The 27326-nt window shown below is 44.6% G+C and overlaps 1 long non-coding RNA gene across 1 annotated transcript in view; it reads left to right on the top strand.

The window, feature by feature from the left end:
- LOC118358694 (uncharacterized) overlaps positions 1-24885 on the top strand; it is a 33554-nt gene extending 8669 nt beyond the window's left edge. The window contains exons 2-3 of the long non-coding RNA XR_004820512.2: positions 24469-24601; positions 24709-24885. This is a non-coding gene — a long non-coding RNA (uncharacterized LOC118358694). The remainder of the gene's footprint in view (positions 1-24468; positions 24602-24708) is intronic.
- Positions 24886-27326: the final 2441 nt, after the last annotated feature.

The raw sequence follows: 27326 nt of genomic DNA, 5'->3' as shown, positions 1-27326 counted from the left end.
AGGGGGAGAGGCAGTTGTTTGGGCTAAATTATAGATGGGCTATGTACAGGTGCAGTAATCTGTGAGCTGCTCTGACAGCTGGTGCTTAAAGCTAATGAGGGGGATAAGTGAGGGCAATAAGTGTCTCCAGTTTCAGAGATTTTTGCAGTTCGTTCCAGTCATTGGCAGCAGAGAACTGGAAGGAGAGGCGGCCAAAGTAAGAATTGGTGTTGGAGGTGACCAGAGAGATACAGTGGGGAGAACAAGTATTTGATACACTGCCGATTTTTTCAGGTTTTCCTACTTACAAAGCATGTAGAGGTCTGTCATTTTTATCATAGGTACACTTCAACTGTGAGAGACGGAATCTAAAATAAAAATCCAGAAAATCACATTGTATGATTTTTAAGTAATTAATTAGCATTTTATTGCATGACATAAGTATTTGATCACCTACCAACCAGTAAGAATTCTGGCTCTCACAGACCTGTTAGTTTTTCTTTAAGAAGCCCCCCTGTTCTCCACTCATTACCTGTATTAACTGCACCTGTTTGAACTCGTTACCTGTATAAAAAGACACCTGTCCACACCCTCAATCAAACAGACTCCAACCTCTCCACAATGGCCAAGACAAGAGAGCTGTGTAAGGACATCAGGGATAAAGTTGTAGAGCTGCACAAGACTGAGATGGGCTACAGGACAATAGGCAAGCAGCTTGGTGAGAAGGCAACAACTGTTGGCGCAATTATTAGAAAATGGAAGAAGTTCAAGATGACGGTCAATCACCCTGGTCTGGTGCTCCATGCAAGATCTCACCTTGTGGGGCATCAATGATCATGAGGAAGGTGAGGGATCAGCCCAGAAATACACGGCAGGACCTGGTCAATGACCTGAAGAGAGCTGGGACCACAGTCTCAAAGAAAACCATTAGTAACACACTACGCCGTCATGGATTAAAATCCTGCAGCGCACGCAAGGTCCCCCTGCTCAAGCCAGCGCAAATCCAGGCCCGTCTGAAGTTTGCCAATGACCATCTGGATGACCCAGAGGAGGAATGGGAGAAGGTCATGTGGTCTGATGAGACAAAAATAGAGCTTTTTGGTCTAAACTCCACTCGCCGTGTTTGGAGGAAGAAGAAGGATGCGTACAACCCCAAGAACACCATCCCAACCGTGAAGCATGGAGGTGGAAACATCATTCTTTGGGGATGCCTTTCTGCAAAGGGGACAGGACGACTGCACCATATTGAGGGGAGGATGGATGGGGCCATGTATCGCGAGATCTTGGCCAATAATCTCCTTCCCTCAGTAAGAGCATTGAAGATGGGTCGTGGCTGGGTCTTCCAGCATGACAACGACCCGAAACACACAGCCAGGGCAACTCATGAGTGGCTCCGTAAGAAGCATCTCAAGGTCCTGGAGTGGCCTAGCCAGTCTCCAGACCTGAACCCAATAAAACATCTTTGGAGGGAGCTGAAAGTCCGTATTGCCCAGCGACATTCCCTGAAACCTGAAGGATTTGGAGAAGGTCTGTATGGAGGAGAGGGCCAAAATCCCTGATGCAGTGTGTGCAAACCTGGTCAAGAACTACAGGAAACATATGATCTCTGTAATTGCAAACCAAGGGTTCTGTACCAAATATTACGTTCTGCTTTTATGATGTATCAAATAATTATGTCATGCAATAACATGCAAATTAATTACTTAAAAATCATACAATGTGATTTTCTGGATTTTTGTGTGTACAAAAATGTGTAATCCACATCATGAAGTGTACCTATGATAAAAATTACAGACCTCTACATGCTTTGTAAGTAGGAAATCCTGCAAAATCTGCAGTGTATCAAATAATAATAATAATAATATAATATATGCCATTTAGCAGACGCTTTTATCCAAAGCGACTTACAGTCATGTGTGCATACATTCTACGTATGGGTGGTCCCGGGGATCGAACCCACTACCCTGGCGTTACAAGCGCCATGCTCTACCAACTGAGCTACAGAAGGACCACAAATACTTGTTCTTTTCACTGTATACCTGCTGGAGCGCGTTCTACAGGTGGGTGCTGCTATGGTGACCAGCGAGGTGAGATAACGGGGGACTTTACCTAGCAGGGTCTTGTAGATGACCTGGAGCCAGTGGGTTTGATGGCCAGCCAAAGAGAGTGTACAGGTCGCAGTGGTGGGTAGTATATGGGGCTTTGGTGACAAAACGGATGGCACTGTGATAGACTGCATCCAGTTTGTTGAGTAGGGTATTGGCTATTTTGTAAATGACGTCACTGAAGTCAAGGATCGGTAGGATGGTCAGTTTTACAAGGGTATGTTTGGCAGCATGAGTGAAGGAGGCTTTGTTGCAAAATAGGAAGCCAATTCTAGATTTAACTTTGGATTGGAGATGTTTGATGTGAGTCTGGAAGGAGAGTTTACAGTCTAACCATACACTTAGGTATTTGTAGTTGTCCACATATTCTAAGTCAGAACCGTTCAGAGTAGTGATGTTGGACGGGCGGGCAGGTGCAGGCAGCGATCGGTTGAAGAGCATGCATTTAGTTTTACTTGTATTTAAGAGCAATTGGAGGCCACGGAAGGAGAGTTGTATGGCATTGAAGCTCGTCTGGAGAGTTGTTAACACAGAGTCCAAAGAAGGGCCAGATGGAAACAGAATGGTGTCGTCTGCGTAGAAGTGGATCAGAGACTCAGCAGCAAGAGCGACATCATAGATGTATACAGAGAAGAGAGTCGGTCCGAGATTTGAACCCTGTGGCACCCCCATAGAAACTGCCAGAGGCCCGGACAACAGGCCCTCCGATTTGACACACTGAACTCTATCAGAGAAGTAGTTGGTGGACCAGGCGAGGAAATCATTTGAGAAACCAAGGCTATCGAGTCTGCCGATGAGGATGTGGTGATTGCCAGACTCGAAAGCCTTGGCCAGGTTAATGAATACGGCTGCACAGTATTGTTTCTTATCGATGGCGGTTAAGATATCGTTTAGGACCTTGAGCGTGGCTAAGGTGCACCCATGACCAGCTCTGAAACCAGATTGCATAGCGGATAAGTTATGGTGGGATTCGAAATGGTAGGTAATCTGTTTGTTGACTTGGCTTTCAAAGACCTTAGAAAGGCAGGGTAGGATAGATATAGGTCTGTAGCAGTTTGGGTCAAGAGTGTCCCCACCTTTGAAGAGGGGGATGAACGCATCTGCTTTCCAATCTTTGGGAATCTCAGACGACACGAAAGAGAGGTTAAACAGGCTAGTAATAGGGGTTGCCTCAATTTCGGCAGATAATTTTTTAGAAAGAAAGGGTCCAGATTGTCTAGCCCGGCTGATTTGTAGGAGTCCAGATTTTGCAGCTCTTTCAGAACGTCAGCTGACTGGATTTGGGAGAAGGAGAAATGGGAAAGGCTTGGGCGAGTTGCTGTGGGGGGTGCAGTGCTGTTGACCAGGGTCTGGGTAGCCAGGTGGGAAGCATGGCCAGCCGTAGAAAAATGCTTTTTGAAATTCTCAATTATAGTGGATTTATCGGTGGTGACAGTGTTTCCTATCCTCAGTGCAGTCGGCAGCTGGGAGGAGGTGTTTTTATTCTCCATGGACTTTAGTGTCCCAGAACATTTTGGAGTGTGTTGCAGGAAGCAAATTTCTGCTTAAAAAAGCTAGCCTTGGCTATTCTAACTGCCTGTGTGTATTGGTTTCTAGCTTCCCTGAAAAGTTACATATCACGGGGACTGTTCGATGCTAATGCAGAATGCCATAGGATGTTTTTGTGTTGGTTAAGGGCAGTCAGGTCTGGAGAGAACCAGGGGCTATATCTGTTCCTGGTTCTACATTTCTTGAAAGGGGCATGCTTTTTTAAGATGGTGAGGAAGGCATTGAAAAAAATAACCAGGCATCCTCTACTGCCGGGATGAGGTCAATGTCCTTCCAGGATACCCTGGCCAGGTCGATTAGAAAGGCCTGCTCGCTGAAGTGTTTCAAGGAGTTATGGCAAGCCGAAGTAAGTTCAGGAGTAAGGATTTGCTTAAATTGCAAATCACATACATTGCATGGACTCACTCTGTGTACAATAATAGTGTTTAACAAGATTTTTGTTATGACTTCCTCCTGTCTAGCCCACAAAAATAACTATCTGTAAGGTCCTTCAGTCCAGCAGTGAATTTCAAACACAGATTCAACCACAAAGACCAGGGAGGTTTTCCAATGCCTCGCAAAGAAGGACATTTACTGGTAGATGGGTAAAAACATTTTTTTTTAACATTGAATATCCCTCTGAGCGTGGTAAAGTTATTCATTACACTTTGGATGGTGTATCAATATGGTTAGTCCCTACAAATATACAGGCATCCTTCTTAACTCAGTTGCCGGAGACGAAGGAAACCGCTCAGGGATTTTACCACAAGGCCAATGGTGACTTTAAAACAGTTACAGAGTTTAATGGCTGTGATAGAAGAAATCTGAGGAGTGTCAACAAGACTGTAGTTACTCCACAATACTAACCTAACTGAAAAAGTGAAAAGAAGGAAGCCTGTACAGAATAAAATATTCCAAAACATGCATCCTATTTGCAAAAAGGCACTTAAGTAAAACTGCAAAAAAAATAAGGCAAGGAAATTAACTTCATGTCCTGAATACAAAGTGTAATATTTGGAGCAAATCCAACAAGACATCACTGAGTAGCACGTTTCATATTTTCATGCACGGTAGTGGTTGCATCATGTTATGGGTATGCTTGTCATCAGTAAGGACTAGGGAGTTCTTTATGATAAAAATCAATGGAATAGAGCTAAAGGCTGTCTAGCAATGATCAACAATCAACTTCACAGAGCTTGAAGAATTTAAAAAAGAATAATGGCCAAATATTGTGCTCTTAGAGGCTTAACCAAAAAGACTCAAAGCTGTAATCGCCGCCAAATGTGATTCTATAAAGTTTTCCCTCAGGGGTGTGAATACTTATGTAAATTAGATACTTTTGGTCATGTAGTGTATGTGGACACCTGCTCGTCAAACATAATAATATAATATAATAATAATATATGCCATTTAGCAGACGCTTTTATCCAAAGCGACTTACAGTCATGTGTGCATACATTCTACGTATGGGTGGTCCCGGGAATCGAACCCACTACCCTGGCGTTACAAGCGCCATGCTCTACCAACTGAGCTACATCTCATTCCAAAATCATGGGCATAAATATGGAGTTGGTCCCCACTTTGCTCAGCCTCCACTCTTCTGGGAAGGCTTTCCACTAGATGTTGGAACATTGCTGCGGGGACTTGCTTCCTTTCAGCCACAAGAGCATTAGTGAGGTCGGGCACTGAATTTGGGCGATTAGGCCTGACTCGCAGTCGGTGAGCCAATTCATCCCAAAGGTGTTTGATGTGGTTGAGGTCAGGGCTCTGGACAGGCCAGTCAAGTTCTTCCACACTGATCTCGACAAACCATTTCTGTATGGACCTCGCTTTGTGCACGGGGGCATTGTAATACTGAAACAGGAAAGGGCCTTCCCAAAACTGTTGCCACTGATCCAGAGTCCAATGGCAGCAAGCTTTACACCACTCCAGCCAACGCTTGTCATTGCACATGGTGCTCTTAGGCTTGTGTGCGACTGTTTGGCCATGGAAATACACATCATGAAGCTTCTGTTTTACAGTTATTGTGCTGACATTGCTTCCAAAGCCAGTTTGGAACTCAGTAGAGAGTGTTGCAACTGAGGAAAGACGATTTACGTTCTACACGTTTCATGACTAGAAGATCCCGTTCTGTGAACTTGTGTGTCCTAACACTTTGCAGTTGAGCCATGACATTGAATGTTCCTGAGTGGCATAGATACAGTTTGAAAGTGGTTGTCTACCAATGATCAACAACCAGCTTGACAGAGCTTGACAATTTTTTGAAAGGATTATGTGTAAATATTGTACAATCCAGTTGTGCAAAGCTTTTACAGACTTACCCAGAAAGACTCACAGCTGTAGTGGCTGCCAAAGGTTGAATACTTATGTAATTGTCACGGCTCAGGAGAAGACCCAGACACAGACAGTTAGAAAATAAGTAACACAAGTTTAATACAAAAACAGGGGGCAGGAAAACGGCAGGTCAAGGGAAGGCAGAGGTCAGTAATCCAGAGCAGAGTCAGGGCAGGCGGAGGTCAGTAATCCAGAGCAGAGTCCGAAAGGTACAGAATGGCAAGCAGGCTCGGGTTCAGGGCAGGCGGAGGTCAGTAATCCAGAGCAGAGTCCGAAAGGTACAGAACGGCAGGCAGGCTCAGGGTCAGGGCAGGCAGAGGTCAGTAATCCAGAGCAGAGTCCGAAAGGTACAGAATGGCAGGCAGGCTCGGGTTCAGGGCAGGCAGAGGTCAGTAATCCAGAGCAGAGTCCGAAAGGTACAGAACGGCAGGCACAGGGTCAGGGTACGGCAGTAATCCAGAGCAGAGGGTACAGAACGGCAGGCAGGCTCAGGGTCAGGCGGAGGTCAGTAATCCAGGCAGAGAGGTACAGTAAGGCTCGGGTTCAGAGCAGAGTCCGAAAGGTACAGAACGGCAGGCAGGCTCGGGTTCAGGGCAGGCGGAGGTCAGTAATCCAGAGCAGAGTCCGAAAGGTACAGAAGGCTCGGCAGGCAGGCTCGGGTTCAGGGCAGGCGGAGGTCAGTAATCCAGAGCAGAGCAGAGAACGGCAGGCAGTCCGAAAGTACAGAACGGCAGGCAGGCTCAGGGTCAGGCAGAGGTCAGTAATCCAGAGCAGAGTCCGAAAGGTACAGAACGGCAGGCAGGCTCAGGGCAGGCTCGGGTTCAGGGCAGGCGGAGGTCAGTAATCCAGAGCAGAGTCCGAAAGGTACAGAACGGCAGGCAGGCTCAGGGTTCAGGGCAGGCGGAGGTCAGTAATCCAGAGCAGAGTCCGAAAGGTACAGAACGGCAGGCAGGCTCGGGCAGGCAGGTCAGTAATCCAGAGGGTTCAGCAGGCGGGCGGAGGTCAGTAATCCAGAGCAGAGTCCGAAAGGTACAGGCGGTCAGTCAGAGGGTCAGGCAGGCAGGGTCAGGGTAGGCAGAGGTCAGTAATCCCAGAGCAGAGTCCGGCAGGCTCAGGGTCAGGGTAGGCAGAGGTCAGTAATCCACAGAATGGCAGGCAGGCAGTAATCCAGAGCAGAGTCCGAAAGGTTGGCAGGCAGGGTTCAGGCAGAGGTCAGTAATCCAGAGCAGAGTCCGAAAGGTACAGAACGGCAGGCAGGCTCAGGGTCAGGGCAGGCAGAGGTCAGTAATCCAGAGCAGAGTCGAAAGGTACAGAACGGCAGGCAGGCTCGGGTTCAGGGCAGGCGGAGGTCAGTAATCCAGAGCAGAGTCCGAAAGGTACAGAACGGCAGGCAGGCTCGGGTTCAGGGGGCGGCAGTCAGGGGCAGGCAGGCTCGGGCAGGGCAGGCAGAGGTCAGTAATCCCAGAGAGCAGAGTCAGGGTCAGGGCAGGCAGAGGTCAGTAATCCAGAGCAGAGTCCGAAAGGTACAGAACGGCAGGCAGGCTCGGGGCAGCAGAATGGTCAAAACCGGGAAAACGGGGACTAGAGGAGAAAAAAAACAGGAGTACGGGAAAAATGCTGGTACGCTTGACGACAAGACGAACTGGCAACAGACAAACAGAGAACACAGGGGATAATGGGGAAGATGGGCGACACCTGGAGGGGGGTGGAGATAAGCACAAAGACAGGTGAAACAGATCAGGGTGTGACAGATATATTTCTGTTTTATTTTTCATTCATGTTTTACAAATGTATGTTAGAATTTTTCTTCCACTTTGACATTACAGAATATTTTCTGCAGATCTTCAAAAAAATAAATGACAATTAAATCAATTTTAATCCCAGTTTGTAACACAACAAAATGTGGAAAAAGTCAAAAGTTGTGAATACTTTCTGAAGGCACTGTATACAATATTGTTGAAATTAAGAGCACTAAAGACATTTGGCCATGTCACCTTTTAATCTGAGCCATTTTGTTTTCAACAATTAAGAAAGAGCTCAACTTCTTTTTTTAATGTTTATCAGTCAGTCTACCTCAGAAAGGTACCTCCGATTCCTCAGTCACGCATCCAGCTATAGTATATTACCCCCCCCCCATCCTTCTCAGCTGATTGTACACTGGAGGAGACAGACACCTAGAAGTTTGCAGATGGGGAAGAAAGTGAAAGTGAACACAATCTATACACACAAAAAAAATCCTCAAACCAAATGAAAGATCTCAGCTAAATAAACAATATCAGTGAGAGAAAATACGTTTTCCATTGGTTTAATGCAGATCAATGGTGTGTGCCACTTTTAGAACAATGGAAATCCAACACCATTATTAAACAGATTTCCACCACAGAAACAGCTAGGCTCGTGTGTGCGGAGTGCATATTGAACCATGAGGATCTCTTGTTGCAGCTCCCCTCGCTGCCTGATGCATTACGTTTCATCCAGCCATCTAATTATTCCCTCAGAAACCTGAAATTTGAAGTTACAAAAGAGCGTCCCTATCTGTCGCTGAGCGCCATTGATCTTATTGAAAGAAAATGTGGGTGTAGAGGAAACCCAATATAACTCCATGCCATTAAATTCCACACAGCATTATTCACCAACAGAACAGAATTGACAGATTTCCCTGAGACATTTCTTTTAATCTTCAACTGTTGTTCAAGAAGAGAAAAAAAACTACACTTCAGGCCTTTCCCTTTTTCCATATTTGTGAGGAGGTTAACAAAAAGGCTATTGAAGTAGGGAGAGAAAAATACTCTTCCTTATAACTTGTTGATTATTAACAATGAGGAGGAAAATACATGTGTATGTGTTGTATTAGGGTTGTGTGAATTGTCAGGCTGTATTATTCTTTGTCAAAAATATACACTGTACAAAACATTAGGAACACCTGCACTTTCCATGACATAGACCAGGGGTGTCAAACTCATTCCATGGAGTTCCTTACTAATCCGTGACCTTAATTCATCAATCAGGTCCAAGGGAGGAGCGAAACCCCGCAGACAGTCGGCCCTCCGTGGAATGTGTTTGACACTTGAAAACTATGATCTGTTATTGATGTCAGTGAAGATGAAATGGAGGAGGCAGGTTAAAGAATGATTTTTAAGCCATGAGACAATTGAGACATGGATTGTGTATGTGTGCCATTCTGAGGGTGAATGGGCAAGACAAAAGATTATTGTGCCTTTGAACGGGGTATGGTAGTACGTGCCAGGCGCACCTGTTTGTGTGTCAAAAACTGCAACGCTGCTGGGTTTTTCACAAACAACAAGTTTCCCATGTGTATAAAGAATGGTCCACCACCCGAAGGACATCCAGCCAACTTAACCCAACTGTGGGAATAGTTGGAGTTAACATGGGCCAGCAATCCTTTGGAACACTCTCGACACCTTGTAGACGAATTGCCCAAGGTTGCTGTTGATGCATATCCCACGGTAGTGGGATGTGTGCAACTCAATATTAGGAAGGTATTCCTAATGGTTTGTACACTCCGTGTAGTTTAAGGTCATAATTGTTTCCAATTATTATGTAGGCCTATTGTGTGGTTTTGTGACAAAGTGAGAGAGGGAGAGAGAGCACCTGTAGACCTATATGTGTGTTTGTGCATATGTCTGTGTCCATATTGATAATTTATTATCATGATCACAAAAACAAAATAACGAGAACGAAACAGCCCTCTACGGTGAATACACAAAACAGGAAACAATCACCCACGAAATACAGGTGGGAAAAGACTACCTAAGTATAATTTTCAATCCGAGACAACTAACGACACCTGCCTCTGATTGAGAACCATACCAGGCCAAACGCAAAACACAACGTAGAAAAACGAACATAGACAACCCACCCCAACTCATGCCCTGACCAACCTAAAACAAAGACATAACAAAGGAACTAAAGTCAGAACGTGACAGTAACCCCCCCCAAAGGTGCGCACTCCGGCCGCAAAACCTGAACCTATAGGGGAGGGTCTGGGTGGGTGTCTGTCCACGGTGGCGGCTCTGGCGCGGGACGTGGACCCATTTAAGTCATTTAGCAGACGCTCTTATCCAGAGCGACTTACAAATTGGTGCATTCACCTTATGACATCCAGTAGAACAGTCACTTTACAATAGTGCATCTAAATCTTAAAGGGGGGGGGGGGTGAGAAGGATTACTTATCCTATCCTAGGTATTCCCCACTCCACCATAGGTATTCCCCACTCCACCATAGTCTTTCTCCACCTCTTAACCCGCATCCGTGGCGTGGCGTCTTTCGAGCGGCCTCAGACTGGGGACCCTAGCAGCGCCGAACAGGCGGGAGCTTCCGGCAGCGCCGGAGTGACGGGCGATTCCGTCAGCGCCGGAGTCTCCCGTCAGTCAGGTGCTGCCGGAGCCGTCCGTCACTCCAGCAGCGCTGGACAGGCGGGAGACTCCGGCAGCGCTGGACAGGCGGGAGCACCTGTAGGGAGGAGACGGAGAGACAGCCTGGTGCGAGGGGCTTCCACCGGAGGCCTGGTGCGTGGAGGAGGCACCGGATAGACCGGACCGTGGAGGCGCACTGGTGGTCTCGAGCACCGAGCCTGCACAACCCTACCTGGCTGGATACTCCCCGTAGCCAGGCCAATGCGGCGAGGTCGAATAGACCGCACTGGGCTGTGCTGGCAAACCGGGGACACCATGCGTAGGGCTGGTGCCATGTACCCCAGCCCGAGGAGACGTACTGGAGACCAGAAGCACTTAGCCGGCTTCATAGCACCTGGCTCGATGCCCACTCTAGCCCAGCCGATACGAGGCGCTTGCGATGTAATCACAGCATAACACGGTGCCTGCCCGGTCCACCTCTTCACGGTAAGCACAGGGAGTTGGCTCAGGTCTCCGACTTAGCCACAATCCCCGTGTGCCTCCCCCCAATAAAGTTTTGGGTCTGCCTCTCGTCCCAGCCGCGCTGCCGTGCTGCCTCCTCTTACCACCTCCGCTCAGCTTTCGATGCCTCCAGCTCTGTCTTGGGGCGGCGATGTTCCCCAGCCTGTGCCCAGGGTCCCTTGCCGTCCAGAATCTCCTCCCATGTCCAGGAGTCCCGAGATTTCTGCTGCTGTCCGATACCACACTGCTTGGTCCTTTGGCGGTGGGTGATTCTGTAACGGTCGTCGGTGGAAGAAGGTGAGGACCAAAGCGCAGCGTAGTACTTGTTCATGTTATTTATTTAAACTGAACAACATCAAACAAAGAAACAAAAGCACAACCGAAACAGCTCTGTCAGGTGCAAAACACACTAAACAGAAAGTATAATCACCCACAACTCAAGGGTGAAAACAGGCTGCTGAAGTATGGTTCTCAATCAGGGACAACGATTGACAGCTGCCTCTGATTGAGAACCATACCAGGCCAAACACAGAAATACAAATCATAGAAAAAAGAACATAGACTGCCCACCCAACTCACGCCCTGACCATACTAAAACAAAGACATCACAAAGGAACTAAGGTCAGAACGTGACAGTTATAGGAAGAGCTGTTTCTTCAACGATGTCCGAATGGCAGCATTGTGAAACTGGTGACATTAAGGTCACGTGATTATACGGTTACTTTTCAAAATAAAGGTCCCCCTGACATTTTTTTCTTAAATGGATGTTGTTCTGATTTAAAATCACAAAAAATATATAGTTTTAAAGGTACGTAAACAAACATTTATTAAAAATACAAACTATTTTTATTACAATTAATTGAACAAATATCTATTTACTGTATTATACAGTGGGGCAAAAAAGTATTTAGTCAGCCACCAATTGTGCAAGTTCTACCACTTAAAAAGACGAGAGAGGCCTGTAATTTTCATCATAGGTACACAAAATGAGAAAAACAAAAAATCCAGAAAATCACATTGTAGGATTTTTAATGAATTTATTTGCAAATGATGGTGGAAAATAAGTATTTGGTCAATAACAAAAGTTTATTTCAATACTTTGTTATATATCCTTTGTTGGCAATGACAGAGGTCAAACGTTTTCTGTAAGTCTTCACAAGGTTTTCACACACTGTTGCTGGTCATTGTAAATAAGAATTTGTTCTTAACTGACTTGCCTAGTTACATTTTTTTTAAAGTATCAACTTTGCTGTGGGGTCATTGGAAACTGCAGTTTTAAAATATAATTGTAACATTGTCTTAGAAGAACAATATTGGTTTCACGTCTTCCACCGAAGGTGGCTCCTCTCCCTGTTCGGGCGGCGCTCGGCGCTCGGCGTCACCGGTCTACTAGCTGCCACCGATTCCTTTTTCTTTTCTGTTAGTTTTGTCTTGATTGTTTTCACCTGTTACTTATTTTTTGTTAATTATGGCCTATCTAAACTTCCAGGGCCCGCCTGATTTTGTGCGGGCTTATTCTCACTGTCAGTAGTGAAATTGTTTCGCTTATACATATTTTACTGTCTGTTATTTTCCCTGGTTTTGGGGACATACCTGATTATTGGTCATTTTGCCTGTTTGTTGGCTACACCAAGCTTAATAAACGTATGCATTGGAAGCATTGCTCTCTGCGCCTGACTCCACACCCACCACTCCTAGCCATCCGTGACAATTGGCAAGCCAATTCAAGCATTGCCAATATGCCTAACTTTACTAGTGTCTTTAGTAGAGCATTTTGGCCAGTTGTATGGTAAAAGAGAATTTGGTGAATAATTTCAAGGCCTTATACATCTAAGCAATGACTGAATAATGAATAATGAATGAATAATCTGAATAATGACTGAGTTTGAACGTGCAACTCTGATTGTTGTACTAAGGTACTATGTCAAAGAATCTCACAATGATGTTCCTATTCCACAACATGTCACATACCCAGTCAGTGAATATAAGGAAATACAGTCTAGCCTATGAGCGTATAATGAGTTCACTTCTGTCACAAACCTTTTGACATCCAATGAACTCAAATTACAGAGTGTGGCTTTAAGGTTTTTCTGAACAGTAAATGTACATATGTAAATTGATTATATGTAAAATGTAAAGTACTGAGAACAGTTGCAAATGCAAATTGATCTTAATTTTGGGATCGGTGTCCCTACACTGGCATGGTTGAGCTAATGTGATTAGCATGACATTGTAAGTAACAATAATATTTCCCAGGACATAGGCATGTCTTATATGGGCAGAAAGGTAAAATTATTGTTCATCTAACTGCCCTGTCCAATTTACAGTAGCTATTACAGTGAAGAAATAACATGCTAGAGTTTGAGGAGAGTGCACAACAACAAAACAACTTTTATCATGGCAACTGGGTTGATACATTCATCTCTAAAGGTAAATAATGTACTTACATTCAGTAATATTGCTCTGATTTGTCATCCTGAGGGTCTCAGAGATAAAATGTAGCATAGTTTTGTCTGATCAAATCTATTTTTATATTCAAATGTAGGAACTAGGTTCTACAGTTTGAACCCCTGCTGTGTCTGGCTCCGCACCCACCCTGCCCGGCCATCTAGATGTGTGAAAGTTAGTGTAATAGCTAATGATCCATCATGTATAACACTCCTGGGAGTGTGTAAAGGAATAAAGATCTCACCGGGAAGAAGAAGGGCGGTGGTGTATGTTTCATGATTAACTACTCATGGTGTGAATGTGATAACATAAACGCAATTCCTTTTGTTCACCCGACCGAGAACACCTCACAATCAAATGCCAACCGTATTACCTCCCAAGAGAATTCTCTTTGGTTATAGTCACAGCCATGTATATTCCCCCTCAAGCCGATACCACGACAGCCCTCAAAGAACTACAGTGGGGCAAAAAAACGTATTTAGTCAGCCACCAATTGTGCAAGTTCTCCCACTTATAAAGATCAGAGAGGCCTGTCATTTTCATCATAGGTACACTTTAACCATGACAGACAAAATGAGAAAATTGTAGGATTTGTAGGACTTTGTAGGATTTTTAAGGAATTTATTTGCAAATTATGGTGGAAAATAAGTATTTGGTCACCTACAAACAAGCAAGATTTCTGGCTCTAACAGACCTGTAACTTCTACTTTAAGAGGCTCCTCTGTCCTCCACCTGTATTAATGGCACCTGTTTGAACTTGTTATCAGTATAAAATACACCTGTCCACAACCTCAAACAGTCACACTCCAAACTCCACTATGGCCAAGACCAAAGAGCTGTCAAAGGACACCAGAAACAAAATTGTAGACCTGCACCAGGCTGGGAAGACTGAATCTGCAATAGGTAATCAGCTTGGTTTGAAGAAAGCAACTGTGGGAGCAATTATTAGGAAATGGAAGGCATACAAGACCACTGATAATCTCCCTCGATCTGGGGCTCCACGCAAGATCTCACCCCGTGGGGTCAAAATGATCACAAGAACGGTGAGCAAAAATCCCAGAACCACACGGGGGGACCTAGTGAATGACCTGCAGAGAGCTGGGACCAAAGTAACAAAGCCTACCATCAGTAACACACTACGCCGCCAGGGACTCAAATCCTGCAGTGCCAGACGTGTCCCCCTGCTTAAGCCTAGTACATGTCCAGGCCCGTCTGAAGTTTTCTAGAGAGCATTTGGATGATCCAGAAGAAGATTGGAAGAATGTCATATGGTCAGATGAAACGAAAATAAACGAAAATATAACATCGTGTTTCGAGGACAAAGAATGCTGAGTTGCATCCAAAGAACACCATATCTACTGTGAAGCATGGGGGTGGAAACATCATGCTTTGGGGCTGTTTTTCTGCAAAGGGACCAGGACGACTGATCCGTGTAAAGGAAAGAATGAATGGGGCCATGTATCGTGAGATTTTGAGTGAAAACCTCCTTCCATCAGCAAGGGCATTGAAGATGAAACGTGGCTGGTTCTTTCAGCATGACAATGATCCCAAACACACCGCCCGGGCAACAAAGGAGTGGGTTCGTAAGAAGCATTTCAAGGTCCTGGAGTGGCCTAGCCAGTCTCCAGATCTCAACCCCAAAGAAAATCTTTGGAGGGAGTTGAAAGTCTGTGTTGCCCAGCAACAGCCCCAAAACATCACTGCTCTAGAGGATATCTGCATGGAGGAATGGGCCAAAATACCAGCAACAGTGTGTGAAAACCTAGTGAAGACTTACAGAAAACGTTTGACCTCTGTCATTGTGTCACTTGGGAGCACAACCCTTCGGCAAATCTGATCACGACTTAATTTTGCTCCTCCATTCCTATAGGCATTAAATCAAATAGGAAGTACCCGTGCTACGGACTATTCAATGCTGGTCTGACCAATCGGAATCCATGCTTACAAGATTGTTTTTATCACACTGGCTGGGATGTGTTCCCTGTAGCCTCTGAAAATAATATTGATGAAAACACGGATACAGTGACTGAGTTTATCAGGAAATGTATAGGAGACGTTGTACCCACTGTGACTATTACAATTTACCCAAACCAGAAACCGTGGATAGATGGCAGCATTCGCGCAACCACAGCATTTAACCATGGCAAGGTGACAGGGAATATGGCCGAATACAAACAGTGTAGTCATTCCCTACGTAAGGCATTCAAACAAGCAAACGTCAGTACAGAGACAAAGTGTAGCAATTCAACGGCTCAGACATGAGACGTATGTGGCAAGGTCTACAGATAATCACGGACTACAAAGGGAAAACCAGCCACGTCGTAGACAACAACGTCTTGCTTACGGATAAGCTAAACACCTTTTTCGCCTGCTTTGAGGATAACACAGTGCCACCGACGAGGCCAGCTACCAAGGACTGTGGGCTCTCAATCTCTGTGGCCAACGTGAGTAAGACATTTGAGTGTTAACCCTCGCCAGGTTGTCGACTCAGCATTCAACACAATAGTGCCCTCCAAGCTCATCATTAAGGTCGGGACTCTGGGTCTGAACTAGAGGTCGACCGATTATGATTTTTCAACGCCGATACTAATACCGATTATTGGAGGACCAAAAAAGCCGATACCAATTAATCGGCCAATTTTTATTTATTTATTTGTAATAATGACAATTACAACAATACTGAATGAACACTTATTTTAACTTAATATAATACATCAATAAAATCAATTTAGCCTCAAGTCTAAGTGCCTACCACCGCTCAGTCAGATACTTGTATGCTTGTATGCTCAATCAGATTATATGCAACGCAGGACACGCTAGATAATATCTAGTAATATCAACCATGTGCAGTTAAGTAGTGATTATGATTTATAGTCTTTTTATAAAATAAGTTTAATGCTAGCTAGCAACTTACCTTGGCTTACTGCATTCGCGTAACAGGCAGTCTTCTTGTGGAGTGCAACGAGGGAGAGGCAGGTCGTTATTGCGTTGGACTAGTTAACTGTAAGGTTGAAAGAATGGATCCCCCGAGCTGACAAGGTGAAAATCTGACGTTCTGCCCCTGAACGAGGCAGTTAACCCACCGTTCTAGGCCGTCATTGAAAATAAGAATGTGTTCTTAACTGACTTGCCTAGTTAAATAAAGGTACAACAAAATATAATAAGACAAAAATAATCGGCAAATCGGCACCCAAACATACCGATTTCCGATTGTTATGAAAACTTGAAACCGACCCTAATTAATCGGCCATTCCGATTCATCGGTCAACCTTTAGTCTGAACCCTGCCCTGTGCAACAGTATCAACATCAACAGTGAAGAGGCGACTCTGGGATGCTGGCCTTCTAGGCAGAGTTGCAAATAAAAGGCCATATCTCAGACTGGCCAATATAAAAAGATGAAGATGGGTTAAAGAACAGGCCAGCATCCCGGAGTCGCCTCTTCACTGTTGACGTTGAGACTGGTGTTTTGCAGGTACTATTTAATGAAGCTGCCAGTTGAGGACTTGTGAGGCGTCTGTTTCTCAAACTAGATACTCTAATGTACTCATCCTCTTGCTCAGTTGTGCACTGGGGCCTCCCAATCCTCTTTCTGTTCTGGTTAGAGTCAGTTTGCACTGTTCTGTGAATGGTGTACGACACAGCGTTGTACCAGATTTTCAGTTTCTTTGCAATTTCTTGCATGGAATAGCCTTCATTTCTCAGAACAAAAATAGACCGACAAATTTCAGAAGAAAGTTATTTGTTTCATTTTGAACCTGTAATCGAATCTGATGCTCCAGATGCTCAACTACTCTTAAGAAGGCCAGTTTTAAGCTTCTTTAATCAGGACAACCGTTTTCAGCTAGGCTAACAGAATTGCAAAAGGTTTTTCTAATGATCAATTAGCCTTTTAAAATGATAAACTTGGATTAGCTGACACAACGTGACATTGGAACACAGGAATTATGTTTGCTGATAATGTGCCTCTGTACGCCTATGTAGATATTCCATTAAAAAAATCTGCCGTTTCCAGCTGCAATAGTCATTTACAACATTAACAATGTCTACACTGTATTTCCGATCAATTTGGTGTTATTTTAATGGACAAAAAATGCCATTTTCAAAAACAAGGACATTTCTAAATGACCCCAAACTTTTGAATGGTAGTGTATATCGTGTATTCTATTCTACTGTGTTTTAGTTTATGCCGCTCCGACATTGCTCATCCAAATATTTATATGTTCTTGATTCCTTTCCTTTCCTTTAGATTTGTGTGCATTGTTGTGAAATTGTTAGATATTAGATGTTAGATATTACTGCACTGTTGGAGCTAGAAACACAAGCATTTCGCTACACATTTACATTTAAGTCATTTAGCAGACGCTCTTATCCAGAGCGACTTACAAATTGGTGCATTCATCTTATGACATCCAGTGGAACAGCCACTTTACAATAGTGCATCTAAATCTTTTAAGGGGGTGGGGGTGAGAAGGATTACTTTATCCTATCCTAGGTATTCCTTAAAGAGGTGGGGTTTCAGGTGTCTCCGGAAGGTGGTGATTGACTCCGCTGTCCTGCGTCGTGAGGGAGTGTGTTCCACCATTGGGGAGCCAGAGCAAACAGTTTTGACTGGGCTGAGCGGGAATCCTCAGTTAGGGAGGCGAGCAGGCCAGAGGTGGATGAACGCAGTGCCCTTGTTTGGGTGTAGGGCCTGATCAGAGCCTGGAACTGGAAGCCAGTGGAGAAGCGGAGGAGCGGGGTTGAGAGAACTTGGGAAGGTTGAACACCAGACGGGCTGCGGCGTTCTATGAGTTGTAGGGGTTTAATGGCACAGGCAGGGAGCCCAGCCAACAGCGAGTTGCAGTAATCCAGACGGGAGATGACAAGTGCCTGGATTAGGACCTGCGCCGCTTCCTGTGTGAGGCAGGGTCGTACTCTGCGGATGTTGTAGAGCATGAACCTACAGGAACGGGCCACCGCCTTGATGTTTGAACGACAGGGTGTTGTCCAGGATCACGCCAAGGTTCTTAGCGCTCTGGGAGGAGGACACAATGGAGTTGTCAACCGTGATGGCGAGATCATGGAACGGGCAGTCCTTCCCCGGGAGGAAGAGCAGCTCCGTCTTGCCGAGGTTCAGCTTGAGGTGGTGATCCGTCATCCACACTGATATGTCTGCCAGACATGCAGAGATGCGATTCGCCACCTGGTCATCAGAAGGGGGAAAGGAGAAGATTAATTGTGTGTCGTCTGCATAGCAATGATAGGAGAGACCATGTGAGGTTATGACAGAGCCAAGTGACTTGGTGTATAGCGAGAATAGGAGAGGGCCTAGAACAGAGCCCTGGGGACACCAGTGGTGAGAGCGCGTGGTGAGGAGACAGATTCTTAGGAGCGACCTGTCAGGTAGGACGCAACAAGCGTGGGCCGCGCCGGAGATGCCCAACTCGGAGAGGGTGGAGAGGAGGATCTGATGGTTCACAGTATCGAAGGCAGCCGATAGGTCTAGAAGGATGAGAGCAGAGGAGAGAGAGTTAGCTTTAGCAGTGCGGAGCGCCTTGATACAGAGAAGAGCAGTCTCAGTTGAATGACTAGTCTTGAAACCTGACTGATTTGGATCAAGAAGGTCATTCTGAGAGAGATAGCGGGAGACTGCACGTTCAAGAGTTTTGGAGAGAAAAGAAAGAAGGGATACTGGTCTGTAGTTGTTGACATCGGAGGGATCGAGTGTAGGTTTTTTCAGAAGGGGTGCAACTCTACACCCGCAATAACATCTGCTAAACGTGTATGTAATCAGCACTGCATCTCCTTTGCGTAGCCATAATCCCTAAGAAATCTATGCCTTTTGCGGCCAGTGGCCCTTGTGCCCTTGGGCTGAATATAATAATTATAATTCCCTTCTCCCTGCTGTGTGCCGAAGCACTTCTCACTCACATGGTTCTCAGTCACATGATCGGGTCTTTTTCACAGGCTACAAGTGAAGACAGACACAATGGGGACGCAACTGCGTCCTTATCCAATTGCGAAGTGCATATTGAAGATATTGGAAGATATGTCCACATTTACTTTTCGTCAGCCAACAAGATGAGTAGGCCTAACGAACAGCAAAAGCAATAGCCTATGTCAATCTACTGTCCCCCATAGTACAAAAGTTGACCTATTCTGTACGATAAATAAATATTACAAAAATAGTCCGGGACTGTTGTGGGATGCGATAGATCCCAAATGAATACAACCACTAGCATCAAAAAACCTGTTTTAAGCTATGAGTCTGACACAACAGATGAGAACGTTTAGCTTAAAATGCTGAATAAGGATCTCTGTGATACAAATCTTATCAAAACATATAGGCCTATAGGCTAGGCTACATGAGGTGTGCGACTACGATTTGAAAAAGTTGCAAAAAAAAACATGCAATGTTTGCCTTAACCTGAGCATCATTCACAAGTGATAATATTTCATTCAGAAGTGATAGGCTAATATTGTCACCCATCATACTATTCTTGATTTAACCTTGTCTTTACATATACTAAATAATAGGTGTGAAATCTGTTTTGAATGGACCATTATCATGCACCTGTCACGAAACGAGGGCAAAAACCAAGCCATGAGGTCGAAGGAAGAGCTCAGAGACAGGATTGTGTCGAGGCACAGTTCTTGGGAAGAGTACCAAAACATTTCTGCAGCATTGAAGGTCCCCAAGAGCACAGTGGCCTTCATCATTCTTAAATGGAATAAGTTTGGAACCACCAAGACTCTTCCCAGAGCTGGCCGCTGAGCAATCGGGGGAGATTGGCCTTGGTCAGGGAGGTAACCAAGAACCCAATGGTCACTCTGAAAAAGCTCCACAGTTCCTCTGTTGAGCTGGGAGAACCTTCCAGAAGGACAACCGTCTCTGCAGCACTCAAGCCACTCCTCACGAAAGAAGCCACTCCTCACGAAAAGGCACATGACAGCCCATGTGGAGTTTGCCAAAAGGCACCTTAAGGACTCTCAGACCATGAGAAACAACATTCTCTGGGCTGATGAAACCAAGTTTGAACTCGTTGGCCTGAATGCCAAGTGTCACGTCTGGAGGAAACCTGGCACCATCCCTACGGTGAAGCATGGTGGTGGCATCATCATGCTGTGGGGATGTTTTGCAGCAGGGACTGGGAGACTAGTCAGGATCGAGGGATAGATGAACAGAACAAAGTACAGAGATCCTTGATTAAAGCCTGCTCCAGAGCGCTCAGGGCCTCAGACTGGGGCAAAGGTTCACCTTCCAACAGGACAACGACCCTAAGCACCCAGCCAAGACAACGCAGGAGTGGCTTCGGGACAAGGCTCTGAATGTCATTGAGTGGCCCAAAGCCTGGATTTGAACCCGATCTAACATCTCTGGAGAGACCTGAAAATAGCTGTGCAGCGACGCTCCTCATCCAACCTGACAGAGCTTGAGAGGGTCTTTCGAGAAGAATGGGAGAAACTCCCAAAATACAGGTGTACCAAGCTTGTAAGTGTCATACCCAAGAAGACTCGAGGCTGTAATCGCTGGCTAAGGTGCTTCAACAAGGTACTGAGTAAGGAGTATGAATACTTATGTAAATGTAATATTTGAATTTTTTATAAATTAGAAAAGGTATCAAACGGTTTTTGCTTTGTCATTATGGGGTATTGTGTGTAGATTGATGAGGGGGAAAACTATTTAATCCATTTTAGAATAAGGCTGTCACAAAACGTGGAATACTATATGAGATTGCTGTCAGTTTCACAAAAAATACAAATAGTTGACTGCAAATACAAGTACATTGTTGGTTTTGATAGATTTTGCCACATGAGAATGGCATCTTACCTCTAGTGTATCTCTAGCCTCCTTTCTCTTCACTGACCTTGTGCATCATTCTGTACAAGCATAGGGGGCCAGTAGCTCATTCCATCATGGACCCATGACACTGTCCCAACCTCTGTCTCCTTCTTCTCTGCGGATATGAAATCCACGATGTGAAAGATTCTGTGTAAAATTAGAAAAACATATATATTTTTTAATTTGATTATGGGAGTTAATTTTGCCCTTTACACTCACAGCCTGTATACGGTATGAAAATGGCAGATTTAGTTGATGGAGGGCTGTGTGCTTGCCACAGTTCCTAATTGGCACAGCTACGAACTCAAAAAGCACCTAATAGTTGAAGGATACTTCATATAGGTCAATTCCTCTGAGTGGAAAGGCTTAAGTCACATGACACAACTGCAGATGGTGCTGTTCCAGTGTGGGTAATGTGTTTCAGTAGATTCTGTAAGATAGAAAGAACTAAACAGTATGAAATAGACAGACAGCAGGAGAGGACATTTTCTAAGTTGGTGCATAATTATTACCATTCTCATACCTTCATATTTCAATAGAGATGTGATGTAATTCTCATTACTGAATTACACTGAGATGTACATGACTTACTAAGAGAGAGGTGTGGATAGTTTGTCACACTGGTCATTTTTAATTTATGTTTTACCCCTTTTTCTCCCCAATTTTGTGGTATTCAATTGGTAGTTACAGTCTTGTCTCATCACTACAACTCCCGTAAGGACTCGGGAAAGGCGAAGGTCGAGAGCCATCCGTCCTTTGAAACACAACCCAACCTGCACTGCTTCTTGACATAATGCCCACTTAACCCGTGTTGGAGGAAACACAGTACCTGGCGACCGTGTCAGCATGCACTGCACCTTGCCCGCCACAGGAGTTGCTAGTGCGTGATGGGACAAGGACATCCCTGTCAGCCAAACCAGCTCCCATAACCCGGACGACGCTGGACCAATTGTGCGCTGCCCAATGGGTCTCCCGGTCGCGGCCGGCTGAGACAGAGCCTGGACTCGAACCCAGTATCTCTAGTGGCACAACTAGCACTGCCTTAGACCACTGAGCCACTCGGGAGGTCTGTCACACAGGTTAGCATCTGCTCTGCAGACAAGACAGAGAGACAGTAGACACTCAGCATGTGCTGGTTGTAACAACATTGTAATTCCACATTCTGAGAGACTAAGAAGAGTTGCAGCAGCAGGTCAAGGGAGTGAGACGAGGTTTGTCAAGTCTAGGCACAGCTCTAATATGTAGCTTCAGGACTTACTAGGAGAGGAAGACAACAACATTTGAATGACTGTACTGAATGACTATAGGCTTCTGTAAAGAGAATAAACTGCCTAACAAGCTTGCTGAAATACTGAAGGTTGTAACATTGTTAGAACTTTTCTATAAAGAAAATAAACTGCCTAACTATCCACACTTTGTCACGACTTCTGCCGAAGTCGTTGCCTCTCCTTGTTCGGGCGGTGCTCGGCGTTCGACGTCACCGGTCTTCTAGCCATCATTGATACTTTTTTCATTTTCCATTGGTTTTGTCTTGTCTTCCCACACACCTGTTTTCTATCCCATTCATTACCTGTTGTGTATTTAACCCTCTGTTTCCCCTCATGTCTTTGTCAGAGATTGATTTGTTGTCAGTGTAGTGTGATTGTTTGTATAGGTGCGCGTCGGGTCCTCGTACCCATGTTTTGTTTGTTTGTACATTTATTGTTATGGAGCATACTCTTGGAACTTTATTAAAAGACTCCATATTTACACTCCATTTGACTCTCCTGCGCCTGACTTCCCTGCCACCTATTACACCTATGCGTGACACACTTGCTGAAATATTTATATAGCAACTCACTCAGAGGATAGAAGACACGGGTCTAGGCACAATAAAAGACTAACAGAGAGAAGTTGACAACTTTTGAAGAACTGTGCAGCTTTAACTTAAGGTTGAGACAAATCAAATGGCTAGCGAGCTACTGTACTAACTTAATGTAAGCTAGGCTCGTGTCCGTTCTCCACACAAGACAGAGAAAGAGACAGCAGACAGTAAGTGCATGACTGACTAAGTAGTAGCTAGCTAAGTTACACATGGTGCTTTATGAAACTACAGTAGCTAGCCACTTATCATTGTCTATAGCGAACGTTTTTTAACTTAATCTTGAGGTCAGAGGGCCTATGTTAAGGTGTCCAATGTTAGCTAGCTAGCTAACATTAGCGAGCTAGGCTATGGATAAGGGAAATATTCAACAAAACGAAACAGTGGATGAGTATGATTATATTAATGTAGCTAACTAGCTTAATTATCCATGTTAATTATTTATATATATATATGTATATATATTACAATGTCAGCTAGCTAAATTAACATTAACATAAGTCTTGCTGGCTAGCTATCTTTAGTACCACTGTCAGTCAGCTAACGTTGACGTTAGGCTAGCTAGCTTATGTTAATGTTAGCTTTTTTTATTTTATTCATTCATAACTTTCACACACAGTCAATGTTATAAAACTCAATTTGGTCTAAACTAAGTTTAGCTATTCGAGTAATTTAGCTAGCTAGCTAACTTTAGCTTATCTGAAATAACATTAAATATTTATTTTTAGAGGACAGAGTGAATAAAAACCATTGGAAAATTGAGTGCCTCGACCACTCCACACGGCCTTCTCAGAATCCCACGAGACTACTGCCATGTAGTTGCCTTGATCAGCCCGAGCTCTTATCGCCATATCCCATGGCATGGTGTTGGCAAGTTTTTCGAGACCTGGCGCTGACTCTCAACTGATCATGCTTTCACTGAGTTGGGCCCGAGTCCTGGTGCTAGCTGGGCTGGATTTAGCTGTCGGACAGTTTTTTGTACAGAGATTTCAGAGATCGCATAACTACTATTTCTTACTTTCTCAAATGTCAACTAAAGCTTAACATACTTTGTCTATTGGGCTTTACCGAAGCATAGGGAGTCAGTGTTTTCAGTGGTTGACCGTCCAACTGCTCCAAATGAAGAAGATTGTTGGCTACCACCGAGGTAACCCTAGGAAGACAAAGAGAAAAATATCAGTGTTAGGGAAACTAAAACTAACTTCAGGTTATTTTGCATGCAAATGCAGATAGTTATTATCTGAGATTTTTTATATTCACCTTAACAGATGAAGACCCCAGCTAGGAGTGAAAGAGCAGCGAGGCTTCCCAGGTCTCAACTTCCTTTCATCCTTCTTCCAAACCAAGTAATACACCCGGATGTCGTAGTACTTGGTCCCCTTCTTGATTCTGCTCCGGTAGCTCTCTTTCTGTTTAACCTGCGCCTTGTCGATGTTCAGTCTCACCTTGATTGATAACAGGAATAAATGCAATTATATTTCATATTACAAATACATTTCTTACATATTTCTAGGAGGCCCAGAAAATAAATGAACAGCGGACATTCATTTTTACCTGGTCAAAAACCTCCACATCCTTCTCAGTCCGTGCCTGAAGGTGGTCCTCGAAGGTGTTCTGATCTGGTTCGACAACTTCCATCACATCAGGTGGGGTTTCAGTTATACAAAAATAGCAACAGACAAACAACAACACTAAGTCAATCACAAATGTGTAAATGCAATAACTGTATGCACAATTGCATTGTTTACTTCAGTCAACAGCTGTGGCTCCCGTCTGTACTCGGTGGAGGCCTGCATGCTGCTGTTATGTGCAAAAATAATTACATTCAGGTTGTTCACCCACCCTTCCTGGTACCAATCAAGGGACACGTCAGACTTGAGGGTCTGGTTGGTCCATTCACCAAACCTGGAAGATGGGAAAGGAAAGCGATATCTATTGACAATGTAAGATATTGAAATACTGTGTGTGATTATGTACCATGGAAAAACAAAAACAAATTGTAAAACATAAATAAAACAAACTATTGGTGACAGAATTATAACCTATAACATCTGTACCTTGTTCCATATCAATGTGGATAGGGAGGTGCTCCCTCTGCTGTTTCCTGAAGTCCACAATCATCTAATTTGTTTTGTTGATGTTGAGTGGGAGGTTGTTTTGCTGACACCACACTCTGAGTGCCCTCACCTCCTCCCTGTAGGCTGTCTCATCATTGATTGGTAATCAAGCCTAATATTGTTGTGTCATCTACAGACTCTATGATTGAGTTGGAGGCGTGCATTGTCACACAGTCAAGGGTGAACAGTGGTCCTTCTGTAGCTCAGTTGGTAGAGCATGGCGCTTGTAACGCCAGGGTAGTGGGTTCGATTCCCGGGACCACCCATACGTAGAATGTATGCACACATGACTGTAAGTCGCTTTGGATAAAAGCGTCTGCTAAATGGCATATTATTTATTTTATAGTCAAAGAGCATAAAATTCCAAAAACGCTAGATAAGGGACTATTATTTGTTAATTTTGATGCAGAGGAAATATAACACATTTTCAGTGGGCCCTCTGGAGCTACTTTTGTTCCGGGTAGCCTCAGATAATAATATTGACGTATACGCTGATTCGGTGAGTGAGTTTGTAAGGAAGTGTATAGGAGATGTTGTACCCACTGTGATTATTAAAATCTACCCTAACCAGAAACAGTGGATACTCCCTGTTCGTTCCTCTCCAGGAAGGATGAGACCATCCGTGCCTCCTCTAATTCCCTTCTGGCTTGACGGTGCCGTCGCTGCTATGCCAGGTCCTTGGCAATGAATTCCCGTTCCTGTAGAGCTCTACGGGCCTGCCCATCCAATTGGTGACATCGTTCGTCAGCCTGTCGTTCCTCCTCAATCTGACGCTCAATTTCCTCCAAAGCTAATAGTTTCATCCTCTCTTGTAGGACAGCGGTCTGTGAATCGCTGAGGGCTAGTGAATGGCGGCTGCCATGGCCACTTCCAAAGGGGTATCCACTGGTCGAACTCCCACTCCGTCTAGAGTGCTTCGACGATTTCCCATTAGTTAAGGGGTGAGCGGAGCCTGCCTCTGGAATCTGGTCAACCTGTGCAGTGGGAGTTACCTCCTCCATAGGTTCTTCACGTAGACCACTTTCCTGCTCCAAAGCAGTTTCCGGTCCTTGGCTCAGAGGGGATGGTTGATGGCTGAAACGTATAGTTGATCCATCAACTCTTTGAGCTCTGGTGGGCTTGCCCTTTGATGTCAGAACCTCAACCACATAATCCTTAAGATAACCAGGTGCTTGCCTGGTTCTTCTGGTGCTGCTGGTGAATGAGGATGAAGCCTTTGTTGCTTTAGGCTTAGCTCCTGGATATTTCCTTTGTTCCAAGACCTTTCCCTCAGCTGCTCTCTCCTCCTCGCTTCTTCCTTCCAGTGGAGACAATTCTTCCCTCTCCGCCTCCATTTCCTTTTCACCTGTCTTTGGTTCAGTCATCATCCGGCTCAAAGGACCATTGAAAGATTAGTGGAATCTGTGTGGGTTGCTGGACAGGTAGGATGACCTGACAGTGAAGGTGAACAACAGGTGACAGAGGAATGTATGAGACTGAGGCAGGAATTCCTTTAACCATAAAGTGGTATATTTACTGAGCAGTCTGTGCTGCATCACAAAGGAAACAAATAACATCTATACAATCAAATTCATAATCAAAGATCAAATCATATCAGTCATTATTAACATAAGTTAAGGAATTCAACAGTCCAGTTCATTAAGAAGTCAATAGTAATCATCCGCGAGTCATTTAGGCTCATAACTAATTATCATAAATCATGAAAGAATACAAACAGTGAATGGTTATACAATCTATAATCCCCATGATCAAAGTCAATCAGTTAGCAAACAATGACATTTCTAATTTCACGCTTTCAATTGTCTTCATGTGTACATATAATTAATTTCAATACACATGAACCATATCGATTGCATAATTGGCCTATGAGGATCCGTAGGGCCGTGATCATTGACAATTCACAGTACACAATATGTTGGAAGCTGCGCTCCAAGCCGCGCTCCGCGGTAATAACTATTAACAGTAACTGAATGGCCCACTCTCCCGATCGCCACTGATAATTCAGATGAAAGGTAAGAGTCAGTGGATTTACGTGGATTCATGGACGCACAGAACTTCTGGATGAGATGGAGTTAAGGAAGAGAAAGCAGCGAGATCAGGCGATGGCAATTTCCTCCTTTTATGGAGTTGAGATCTGTCGGACATTTCCACGTGACCTAATTAAAGTGCCCCTGGCCCAGCTGAGTAAATGGCAATGAATTAAAGGAGTATTCCACCAACTCCATGGGCCTTTTCTACAGGCGGCATTCGTGCA

This window comes from Oncorhynchus keta, chromosome 26, assembly GCF_023373465.1.
Source record: "Oncorhynchus keta strain PuntledgeMale-10-30-2019 chromosome 26, Oket_V2, whole genome shotgun sequence".
NCBI lineage: Eukaryota > Metazoa > Chordata > Actinopteri > Salmoniformes > Salmonidae > Oncorhynchus > Oncorhynchus keta.
Note: the sequence above shows the minus strand (reverse complement) of the source record. Positions and strands in the feature narration are given on the sequence as shown.